The following is a 13,043-nucleotide window of genomic DNA, read 5'->3' on the forward strand; positions in this document are numbered from 1 at the left end:
TCATCGCCTGCGTTGCGTCGGCGCGTTAAACCCTACAATCAATCAATAGCCAGCTGAGGAAAGTCCTGTGATAGAGTCGGTGGGCTTGTCACAAAAATTTCATATTTTAGCGCTAATCTTGGCAATATGCATTTTAATGTTAGCATATGCAAGTAACCATACGTATTCACGAAAACTTTTTAATCGGGCCAAGAGTGGGAAACGAGGTGTTCTAATGTCAATGAGTCACTCTATCTACACCCTTTCAACACCCTCCGAGAAGGATGTTCATTATTTTGACATCATTTTTGCCACATTTGTGTAAAGGTACAACTTAGGTTGCTGTAACCTTAAAAAAGCTGTAAAATACTTCCAGATTTGGAGGTCTTTTGTATTCGTTTACAAGATGAACATGAACAGTTTCTATGAGCAAGAGGGTGTTTTGTAGCTCACAGTGTTTAAAGCAATAGGAATTGGCATATAATATTAAATGAGGAGCTGTTTAAGCTTGAGCTTGGTCCGGCGGCGTTAGAAAATAATACCAATAATATAACTGCTACGCGTGTGGAGGGTGTACCATAGCAGATTGTGTATTATAACCGTAAAGCCGGCTTTTTCACCGGCTCCAGTGTGAACACAAGTGCACACGCCTATGCCCACGTCTTATTACACCCTATTAAAAGGGATAGTATTCATGGACTATTAAAAGGCAACAAAACTAGGGCACCTTGCATTAGGGGTGCAAGGCTTGATAAAGAGCGGGCCTGGGGATTGAAGTAGCTCGCTTCCACCTGGGATCCGCTGTCAGTGGGGGGGACCGAACCGATCGACCTTGTAAAACCTGGCTAAACTTGGCCTCACCTCTCAGCACATAGCGTAGTCTAACAAGAACCTCGCAATCGCGGCGGCCGCTTTTCTGATGGAGGAAAAGAAAAATGCCCTTGTGTACGAGATTCTGTCGCACGTTAAATATCCCCAGGTGGTCAAAATTATACTGGAGCCCTCCACTACAGCTCGCCTCATTGCCTGCGTTGCGACGGCGCGTTAAACCCTAGAATCAACGAATCAAGAACATCGCAAAACCTAGCAGAACTTAACAAAGCTGAGCAAAACAGATCAAAACTTATCAAAACTTCAAGGAGCTACGTGGACCACCAGCTGCGCTGTTTCTTTTGCGACACCCATTTCCCACCCTTTCAACAGCCTATAGAAAACCGAAGGTGTTGCAGTTGGTCAACGTCATTTTGCTAAAGACAAAAAGCTTAAGGACGTTCCAATGCCCTTAATCCATTTATACTACGCATGTTTAGGCGGTAAAGGTGTAAAAAAGGTAAGCGTGTACGTCTCTGTGAGGCGATAGCCATCAAATGTTTGCAGCGCTAAAATGGACAGATTGTTCAAGAAAGAGCACGGATGCGTACAGAGCGCGCAGGGTGCGGAGTGATGCATGAGGGAGCCAACACTTTGCTTGTACATTGTAACCCTTGTGTCGCTGATCGGCATTGCTTTAGCATCTTTCAGCACGATTCCACAAGCGCTCGGGAACTTTAGGTCACACTAGGTGCCTTGCCGCATGGCCATGAAAAACAGACGTCGAAATTAGATATAAAACCCGGGAACAAAAGATATTACCTTTTCATATTCCGCTTTTAGCTTTGTTCAGTCAATTTGCTCATCGTGCACAAGCGCAATATTTCGGCCCCACTTAAGTGGTAACAAACGGTCTAGATATTATTAAATAGGCGATATAATGGTGTGGTCGCCCCTTTTTTCCCTGTTGTGCTCCGATATGAGTAAACGACGACCAGCACGCCCAAGTCCGCGCCACGTGTTCGGTATCTGACGCTTGCCTGTGGTCCTAAAACAGCGTTCATGGGGCCTCGCGCAGTCCATCTTGTTCGCTAATACTACGTCGAAAACCATTTTCACTAGAACCATCTTAGCAGCGTCCCTGTTGTTTTCGCTGGTAAAATGGTTCGAAGTCAACACCAACTAGCCCAATTATCAGCCGTAACCATCTTCACTAAGCCCTTTTCTAGTTGGTACCACGGCCGAGCTAAGCCCCAAGTCCACGTAGCTTCGACGTTCGCGCTTGCGAGCGTCGAAATAAAGACAAAAGCTAGCGCTCTACCCTGCAGCTATCAAAATAGCAGATCTTCAGCTGCGGGAACTCGGAAAAAGGAGCCCTTCCTGGTTTCGTCATGCTGAGGAATACAAGACAGCGAATTTGGCAAAAAAGGCTTGCTTTGAATTTTGTTTTTATCGTTCATTGCCGGGCAAGAAAAAAGTGGCTCAACTGTTTTAAACTGCCGCTACTGTTATTTTTTTTTTCAGTCTAGTTACACTGTAGCCTTCTCTTTCTTTATTTTTTTTGCGGTGCTTATTTTCACAAATAAAATAATCGCAAATGTTGCAGTTCTCTTGCTTTTTTTCAATTGTTTTGTAAACGACACAAAAAATGGTGCCCTTTCGTGCAACCTCCTCACTGCCATTGTTTCTTACTTTCTAATTTGAAATCACTTCCTGCTTCTTTTTAGCATTTCTCAGCTCCTTTTACCAGCACCAGGGTCTTCAGCATCAGCACGCCATCTGTAAAAAAAAAAGCAATAGAGGGAAGGATGGCCGGCATGCACTCCCCCCTCCAAAGGTATGTTAAAAAACCTTTGACAAAGCTCCGGGACAGGGTGCCATTTGCATTAGAAAGGCTGCATTTTCTAAGTGTGACTAAAGCAATTTCAGCCTAAAACAAAGTTACCGCAAAGCCAATCAAATTCCGCCAAAGCTAACAAAATCGGGCAGAGGTGTAGTCACTTTTTCGCTCTCTGTTGTCCAAGTCATCAACTGGCAGGCAATAAAGTTGCGCGTAGGTATTCTCACGTAGTTGTGTAGGTATTGATAAACGTAAAAAATGAATAAACTGCTCCTCGTTTCGCTTCAATCTCGTTTTAATCTCATTGGCCGCAGGATCCAGCAGTTCCGCACTCACTGCAGGTTTCTTGCACTGCTTCATAGTGTCGTTGGGGCTGGTCAAATCAAAGGAGGCGTGAGTGGCGCCGTAGGCGCCAGTGCTGCACTGCCAGACACCATACAACTGATGACGTTACGTGCAGTTATGACATCACGTCTACCAATACAGTTTGGATGTGCAGCTTGGCCCGTAGGTAAACACCTTCTCAGCCATCGGCGACTTCAGCGTGCTTTCGGCGGAGCAACTCCATTCGGTGACGTCACAGGCGCCGGAAAACAAACGTTTATGGGCGCACGGACAGAGACGTGTTAATACGTCACAATTTGTAACCGTGAATCTTGTAACCGTGTCCTATGCTGAATCTTGAGTTTCCTTTCACGTTGAACAAGGCTTTGCCGCAAGAGCTGTCTTACATGTCGGACTTCTGAAAGGTTTTTCCCAACGAGACAGCTTTTTGGAGTGAAGCTAATCCTTCTTGCTGTTTCAGAGCGACTAAGGCTCACGTATTGGGCCCAATTTGAAAGTTGAAAGTTGAAAGTTTATTTCCAGTAAAGCACATACAAATCGTTATCAAGGGAAATCGGGAAAAAGTTGCTCAATTGCAACTTGACGGGCCCAAAAACCCTAGCAAAAACCCTAGCAATTTTCCTTAGCAAGATATTGAACAAATATACATAAATAAATAAATAAATAAATAAATAAATAAATAAATAAATAAATAAATAAATAAATAAATAAATAAATAAATAAAAACAAATAAATAAATAAATAAATAAATAAAATTCTGGAATTACTACCTTATTCATCAAATAATCTAAAATAAACAATTAAATTGGTGAAGAAATGGCCGAGGCAAATTCAAGTGTGCCATTTACATATATCGTAGTTCAATGGGATTTATTGCACTGAAGCGCTATTTGCTAATGAATATTTTGCTCGACACTAGTATTAGATGCGACTGCATCTCATTTACTCGCCTTGTCCCTGCATCCGGCGTTGGCGTTGTTGTCGGCGTCCGCCCCTCCCCCATTCTCCTCGCAACGTGAGCTGCTCTCTCCGCTGCTCACCCCCTCTCCTCTCCAATAGCGAACACTCTCTCGCGAGGGGCATTGGGGCCCTATTCTCGACTGCACAAATTGCCGGCATTTCGCCCATGTTTTTTTGCGTAAGCACGACGTAAGCAATCAGTGACGTGCTGCACCTTTAGCTATGACGACATGCAGTGTAATTTGACGAGTCACTCATAAGGATCGCTACCGAGGTATCAAATATTGTGCAAGAAAGATATCAAAACACTTGGCATGTACTATAAAAATTAAGAAGGTAGCTGAGGCTGACAAGAAAAACACATTTCTGGAGGTCAAATTTGGCGACAACACCACAAGGCGATCGAGTAACGTTGATCCAAAAGCGAGCGAAAGGCGGCTGTCGAGCTAAAGAACATCACACAATTTTTTTACCGTATTTATTTATTTCTTTCAATCGCTTTTATTAACATAGCTGGCTGTCTGCTTCAATGCAAGCTTTGTTGCGTTATCACCACCGCCACGCCATCGTCTGCTGCTATGTTACAAGTTTATGGCGTGGGGCCCTATTCTCGACTGCACAAATTGCCGGAATTTCGCCCATGTTTTTTTTGCGTAAGCACGACGTAAGCAATCAGTAACGTGCTGCACCTTTAGCTATGACGACATGCAGTGTAATTTGACGAGTCACTCATAAGGATCGCTACCGAGGTATCAAATATTGTGCAAGAAAGATATCAAAACACTTGGCATGTACTATAAAAATTAAGAAGGTAGCTGAGGCTGACAAGAAAAACACATTTCTGGAGGTCAAATTTGGCGACAACACCACAAGGCGATCGAGTAACGTTGATCCAAAAGCGAGCGAAAGGCGGCTGTCGAGCTAAAGAACATCACACAATTTTTTACCGTATTTATTTATTTCTTTCAATCGCTTTTATTAACATAGCTGGCTGTCTGCTTCAATGCAAGCTTTGTTGCGTTATCACCACCGCCACGCCATCGTCTGCTGCTATGTTACAAGTTTATGGCGTGGGGCCCTATTCTCGACTGCACAAATTGCCGGAATTTCGCCCATGTTTTTTTTTTGCGTAAGCACGACGTAAGCAATCAGTGACGTGCTGCACCTTTAGCTATGACGACATGCAGTGTAATTTGACGAGTCACTCATAAGGATCGCTACCGAGGTATCAAATATTGTGCAAGAAAGATATCAAAACACTTGGCATGTACTATAAAAATTAAGAAGGTAGCTGAGGCTGACAAGAAAAACACATTTCTGGAGGTCAAATTTGGCGACAACACCACAAGGCGATCGAGTAACGTTGATCCAAAAGCGAGCGAAAGGCGGCTGTCGAGCTAAAGAACATCACACAATTTTTTTACCGTATTTATTTATTTCTTTCAATCGCTTTTATTAACATAGCTGGCTGTCTGCTTCAATGCAAGCTTTGTTGCGTTATCACCACCGCCACGCCATCGTCTGCTGCTATGTTACAAGTTTATGGCGTGGGGCCCTATTCTCGACTGCACAAATTGCCGGAATTTCGCCCATGTTTTTTTTTGCGTAAGCACGACGTAAGCAATCAGTAACGTGCTGCACTTATAACTATGACGACATGCAGTGTAATTTGACGAGTCACTCATAAGGATCGCTACCGAGGTATCAAATATTGTGCAAGAAAGATATCAAAACACTTGGCATGTACTATAAAAATTAAGAAGGTAGCTGAGGCTGACAAGAAAAACACATTTCTGGAGGTCAAATTTGGCGACAACACCACAAGGCGATCGAGTAACGTTGATCCAAAAGCGAGCGAAAGGCGGCTGTCGAGCTAAAGAACATCACACAATTTTTTTACCGTATTTATTTATTTCTTTCAATCGCTTTTATTAACATAGCTGGCTGTCTGCTTCAATGCAAGCTTTGTTGCGTTATCACCACCGCCACGCCATCGTCTGCTGCTATGTTACAAGTTTATGGCGTGGGGCCCTATTCTCGACTGCACAAATTGCCGGAATTTCGCCCATGTTTTTTTTGCGTAAGCACGACGTAAGCAATCAGTGACGTGCTGCACCTTTAGCTATGACGACATGCAGTGTAATTTGACGAGTCACTCATAAGGATCGCTACCGAGGTATCAAATATTGTGCAAGAAAGATATCAAAACACTTGGCATGTACTATAAAAATTAAGAAGGTAGCTGAGGCTGACAAGAAAAACACATTTCTGGAGGTCAAATTTGGCGACAACACCACAAGGCGATCGAGTAACGTTGATCCAAAAGCGAGCGAAAGGCGGCTGTCGAGCTAAAGAACATCACACAATTTTTTTACCGTATTTATTTATTTCTTTCAATCGCTTTTATTAACATAGCTGGCTGTCTGCTTCAATGCAAGCTTTGTTGCGTTATCACCACCGCCACGCCATCGTCTGCTGCTATGTTACAAGTTTATGGCGTGGGGCCCTATTCTCGACTGCACAAATTGCCGGAATTTCGCCCATGTTTTTTTTTGCGTAAGCACGACGTAAGCAATCAGTGACGTGCTGCACCTTTAGCTATGACGACATGCAGTGTAATTTGACGAGTCACTCATAAGGATCGCTACCGAGGTATCAAATATTGTGCAAGAAAGATATCAAAACACTTGGCATGTACTATAAAAATTAAGAAGGTAGCTGAGGCTGACAAGAAAAACACATTTCTGGAGGTCAAATTTGGCGACAACACCACAAGGCGATCGAGTAACGTTGATCCAAAAGCGAGCGAAAGGCGGCTGTCGAGCTAAAGAACATCACACAATTTTTTTACCGTATTTATTTATTTCTTTCAATCGCTTTTATTAACATAGCTGGCTGTCTGCTTCAATGCAAGCTTTGTTGCGTTATCACCACCGCCACGCCATCGTCTGCTGATATGTTACAAGTTTATGGCGTGGGGCCCTATTCTCGACTGCACAAATTGCCGGAATTTCGCCCATGTTTTTTTTTGCGTAAGCACGACGTAAGCAATCAGTAACGTGCTGCACTTATAACTATGACGACATGCAGTGTAATTTGACGAGTCACTCATAAGGATCGCTACCGAGGTATCAAATATTGTGCAAGAAAGATATCAAAACACTTGGCATGTACTATAAAAATTAAGAAGGTAGCTGAGGCTGACAAGAAAAACACATTTCTGGAGGTCAAATTTGGCGACAACACCACAAGGCGATCGAGTAACGTTGATCCAAAAGCGAGCGAAAGGCGGCTGTCGAGCTAAAGAACATCACACAATTTTTTTACCGTATTTATTTATTTCTTTCAATCGCTTTTATTAACATAGCTGGCTGTCTGCTTCAATGCAAGCTTTGTTGCGTTATCACCACCGCCACGCCATCGTCTGCTGCTATGTTACAAGTTTATGGCGTGGGGCCCTATTCTCGACTGCACAAATTGCCGGAATTTCGCCCATGTTTTTTTTTGCGTAAGCACGACGTAAGCAATCAGTGACGTGCTGCACGTTTAGCTATGACGACATGCAGTGTAATTTGACGAGTCACTCATAAGGATCGCTACCGAGGTATCAAATATTGTGCAAGAAAGATATCAAAACACTTGGCATGTACTATAAAAATTAAGAAGGTAGCTGAGGCTGACAAGAAAAACACATTTCTGGAGGTCAAATTTGGCGACAACACCACAAGGCGATCGAGTAACGTTGATCCAAAAGCGAGCGAAAGGCGGCTGTCGAGCTAAAGAACATCACACAATTTTTTTACCGTATTTATTTATTTCTTTCAATCGCTTTTATTAACATAGCTGGCTGTCTGCTTCAATGCAAGCTTTGTTGCGTTATCACCACCGCCACGCCATCGTCTGCTGCTATGTTACAAGTTTATGGCGTGGGGCCCTATTCTCGACTGCACAAATTGCCGGAATTTCGCCCATGTTTTTTTTTGCGTAAGCACGACGTAAGCAATCAGTGACGTGCTGCACCTTTAGCTATGACGACATGCAGTGTAATTTGACGAGTCACTCATAAGGATCGCTACCGAGGTATCAAATATTGTGCAAGAAAGATATCAAAACACTTGGCATGTACTATAAAAATTAAGAAGGTAGCTGAGGCTGACAAGAAAAACACATTTCTGGAGGTCAAATTTGGCGACAACACCACAAGGCGATCGAGTAACGTTGATCCAAAAGCGAGCGAAAGGCGGCTGTCGAGCTAAAGAACATCACACAATTTTTTTACCGTATTTATTTATTTCTTTCAATCGCTTTTATTAACATAGCTGGCTGTCTGCTTCAATGCAAGCTTTGTTGCGTTATCACCACCGCCACGCCATCGTCTGCTGCTATGTTACAAGTTTATGGCGTGGGGCCCTATTCTCGACTGCACAAATTGCCGGAATTTCGCCCATGTTTTTTTTTTGCGTAAGCACGACGTAAGCAATCAGTGACGTGCTGCACCTTTAGCTATGACGACATGCAGTGTAATTTGACGAGTCACTCATAAGGATCGCTACCGAGGTATCAAATATTGTGCAAGAAAGATATCAAAACACTTGGCATGTACTATAAAAATTAAGAAGGTAGCTGAGGCTGACAAGAAAAACACATTTCTGGAGGTCAAATTTGGCGACAACACCACAAGGCGATCGAGTAACGTTGATCCAAAAGCGAGCGAAAGGCGGCTGTCGAGCTAAAGAACATCACACAATTTTTTTACCGTATTTATTTATTTCTTTCAATCGCTTTTATTAACATAGCTGGCTGTCTGCTTCAATGCAAGCTTTGTTGCGTTATCACCACCGCCACGCCATCGTCTGCTGCTATGTTACAAGTTTATGGCGTGGGGCCCTATTCTCGACTGCACAAATTGCCGGAATTTCGCCCATGTTTTTTTTTGCGTAAGCACGACGTAAGCAATCAGTGACGTGCTGCACCTTTAGCTATGACGACATGCAGTGTAATTTGACGAGTCACTCATAAGGATCGCTACCGAGGTATCAAATATTGTGCAAGAAAGATATCAAAACACTTGGCATGTACTATAAAAATTAAGAAGGTAGCTGAGGCTGACAAGAAAAACACATTTCTGGAGGTCAAATTTGGCGACAACACCACAAGGCGATCGAGTAACGTTGATCCAAAAGCGAGCGAAAGGCGGCTGTCGAGCTAAAGAACATCACACAATTTTTTTACCGTATTTATTTATTTCTTTCAATCGCTTTTATTAACATAGCTGGCTGTCTGCTTCAATGCAAGCTTTGTTGCGTTATCACCACCGCCACGCCATCGTCTGCTGCTATGTTACAAGTTTATGGCGTGGGGCCCTATTCTCGACTGCACAAATTGCCGGAATTTCGCCCATGTTTTTTTTTGCGTAAGCACGACGTAAGCAATCAGTGACGTGCTGCACCTTTAGCTATGACGACATGCAGTGTAATTTGACGAGTCACTCATAAGGATCGCTACCGAGGTATCAAATATTGTGCAAGAAAGATATCAAAACACTTGGCATGTACTATAAAAATTAAGAAGGTAGCTGAGGCTGACAAGAAAAACACATTTCTGGAGGTCAAATTTGGCGACAACACCACAAGGCGATCGAGTAACGTTGATCCAAAAGCGAGCGAAAGGCGGCTGTCGAGCTAAAGAACATCACACAATTTTTTTACCGTATTTATTTATTTCTTTCAATCGCTTTTATTAACATAGCTGGCTGTCTGCTTCAATGCAAGCTTTGTTGCGTTATCACCACCGCCACGCCATCGTCTGCTGCTATGTTACAAGTTTATGGCGTGGGGCCCTATTCTCGACTGCACAAATTGCCGGAATTTCGCCCATGTTTTTTTTTTGCGTAAGCACGACGTAAGCAATCAGTGACGTGCTGCACCTTTAGCTATGACGACATGCAGTGTAATTTGACGAGTCACTCATAAGGATCGCTACCGAGGTATCAAATATTGTGCAAGAAAGATATCAAAACACTTGGCATGTACTATAAAAATTAAGAAGGTAGCTGAGGCTGACAAGAAAAACACATTTCTGGAGGTCAAATTTGGCGACAACACCACAAGGCGATCGAGTAACGTTGATCCAAAAGCGAGCGAAAGGCGGCTGTCGAGCTAAAGAACATCACACAATTTTTTTACCGTATTTATTTATTTCTTTCAATCGCTTTTATTAACATAGCTGGCTGTCTGCTTCAATGCAAGCTTTGTTGCGTTATCACCACCGCCACGCCATCGTCTGCTGCTATGTTACAAGTTTATGGCGTGGGGCCCTATTCTCGACTGCACAAATTGCCGGAATTTCGCCCATGTTTTTTTTTGCGTAAGCACGACGTAAGCAATCAGTAACGTGCTGCACTTATAACTATGACGACATGCAGTGTAATTTGACGAGTCACTCATAAGGATCGCTACCGAGGTATCAAATATTGTGCAAGAAAGATATCAAAACACTTGGCATGTACTATAAAAATGAAGAAGGTAGCTGAGGCTGACAAGAAAAACACATTTCTGGAGGTCAAATTTGGCGACAACACCACAAGGCGATCGAGTAACGTTGATCCAAAAGCGAGCGAAAGGCGGCTGTCGAGCTAAAGAACATCACACAATTTTTTTACCGTATTTATTTATTTCTTTCAATCGCTTTTATTAACATAGCTGGCTGTCTGCTTCAATGCAAGCTTTGTTGCGTTATCACCACCGCCACGCCATCGTCTGCTGCTATGTTACAAGTTTATGGCGTGGGGCCCTATTCTCGACTGCACAAATTGCCGGAATTTCGCCCATGTTTTTTTTGCGTAAGCACGACGTAAGCAATCAGTGACGTGCTGCACCTTTAGCTATGACGACATGCAGTGTAATTTGACGAGTCACTCATAAGGATCGCTACCGAGGTATCAAATATTGTGCAAGAAAGATATGAAAACACTTGGCATGTACTATAAAAATTAAGAAGGTAGCTGAGGCTGACAAGAAAAACACATTTCTGGAGGTCAAATTTGGCGACAACACCACAAGGCGATCGAGTAACGTTGATCCAAAAGCGAGCGAAAGGCGGCTGTCGAGCTAAAGAACATCACACAATTTTTTTACCGTATTTATTTATTTCTTTCAATCGCTTTTATTAACATAGCTGGCTGTCTGCTTCAATGCAAGCTTTGTTGCGTTATCACCACCGCCACGCCATCGTCTGCTGCTATGTTACAAGTTTATGGCGTGGGGCCCTATTCTCGACTGCACAAATTGCCGGAATTTCGCCCATGTTTTTTTTTGCGTAAGCACGACGTAAGCAATCAGTGACGTGCTGCACCTTTAGCTATGACGACATGCAGTGTAATTTGACGAGTCACTCATAAGGATCGCTACCGAGGTATCAAATATTGTGCAAGAAAGATATCAAAACACTTGGCATGTACTATAAAAATTAAGAAGGTAGCTGAGGCTGACAAGAAAAACACATTTCTGGAGGTCAAATTTGGCGACAACACCACAAGGCGATCGAGTAACGTTGATCCAAAAGCGAGCGAAAGGCGGCTGTCGAGCTAAAGAACATCACACAATTTTTTTACCGTATTTATTTATTTCTTTCAATCGCTTTTATTAACATAGCTGGCTGTCTGCTTCAATGCAAGCTTTGTTGCGTTATCACCACCGCCACGCCATCGTCTGCTGCTATGTTACAAGTTTATGGCGTGGGGCCCTATTCTCGACTGCACAAATTGCCGGAATTTCGCCCATGTTTTTTTTTGCGTAAGCACGACGTAAGCAATCAGTAACGTGCTGCACTTATAACTATGACGACATGCAGTGTAATTTGACGAGTCACTCATAAGGATCGCTACCGAGGTATCAAATATTGTGCAAGAAAGATATCAAAACACTTGGCATGTACTATAAAAATTAAGAAGGTAGCTGAGGCTGACAAGAAAAACACATTTCTGGAGGTCAAATTTGGCGACAACACCACAAGGCGATCGAGTAACGTTGATCCAAAAGCGAGCGAAAGGCGGCTGTCGAGCTAAAGAACATCACACAATTTTTTTACCGTATTTATTTATTTCTTTCAATCGCTTTTATTAACATAGCTGGCTGTCTGCTTCAATGCAAGCTTTGTTGCGTTATCACCACCGCCACGCCATCGTCTGCTGCTATGTTACAAGTTTATGGCGTGGGGCCCTATTCTCGACTGCACAAATTGCCGGAATTTCGCCCATGTTTTTTTTTGCGTAAGCACGACGTAAGCAATCAGTGACGTGCTGCACGTTTAGCTATGACGACATGCAGTGTAATTTGACGAGTCACTCATAAGGATCGCTACCGAGGTATCAAATATTGTGCAAGAAAGATATCAAAACACTTGGCATGTACTATAAAAATTAAGAAGGTAGCTGAGGCTGACAAGAAAAACACATTTCTGGAGGTCAAATTTGGCGACAACACCACAAGGCGATCGAGTAACGTTGATCCAAAAGAGAGCGAAAGGCGGCTGTCGAGCTAAAGAACATCACACAATTTTTTTACCGTATTTATTTATTTCTTTCAATCGCTTTTATTAACATAGCTGGCTGTCTGCTTCAATGCAAGCTTTGTTGCGTTATCACCACCGCCACGCCATCGTCTGCTGCTATGTTACAAGTTTATGGCGTGGGGCCCTATTCTCGACTGCACAAATTGCCGGAATTTCGCCCATGTTTTTTTTTGCGTAAGCACGACGTAAGCAATCAGTGACGTGCTGCACCTTTAGCTATGACGACATGCAGTGTAATTTGACGAGTCACTCATAAGGATCGCTACCGAGGTATCAAATATTGTGCAAGAAAGATATCAAAACACTTGGCATGTACTATAAAAATTAAGAAGGTAGCTGAGGCTGACAAGAAAAACACATTTCTGGAGGTCAAATTTGGCGACAACACCACAAGGCGATCGAGTAACGTTGATCCAAAAGCGAGCGAAAGGCGGCTGTCGAGCTAAAGAACATCACACAATTTTTTTACCGTATTTATTTATTTCTTTCAATCGCTTTTATTAACATAGCTGGCTGTCTGCTTCAATGCAAGCTTTGT

Source organism: Haemaphysalis longicornis, unplaced genomic scaffold (assembly GCF_048455015.1).
Source record: "Haemaphysalis longicornis isolate Haplotype H1 unplaced genomic scaffold, Haemaphysalis longicornis Haplotype H1 scaffold_5, whole genome shotgun sequence".
In the NCBI taxonomy this organism is placed as follows: Eukaryota; Metazoa; Arthropoda; class Arachnida; order Ixodida; family Ixodidae; genus Haemaphysalis; species Haemaphysalis longicornis.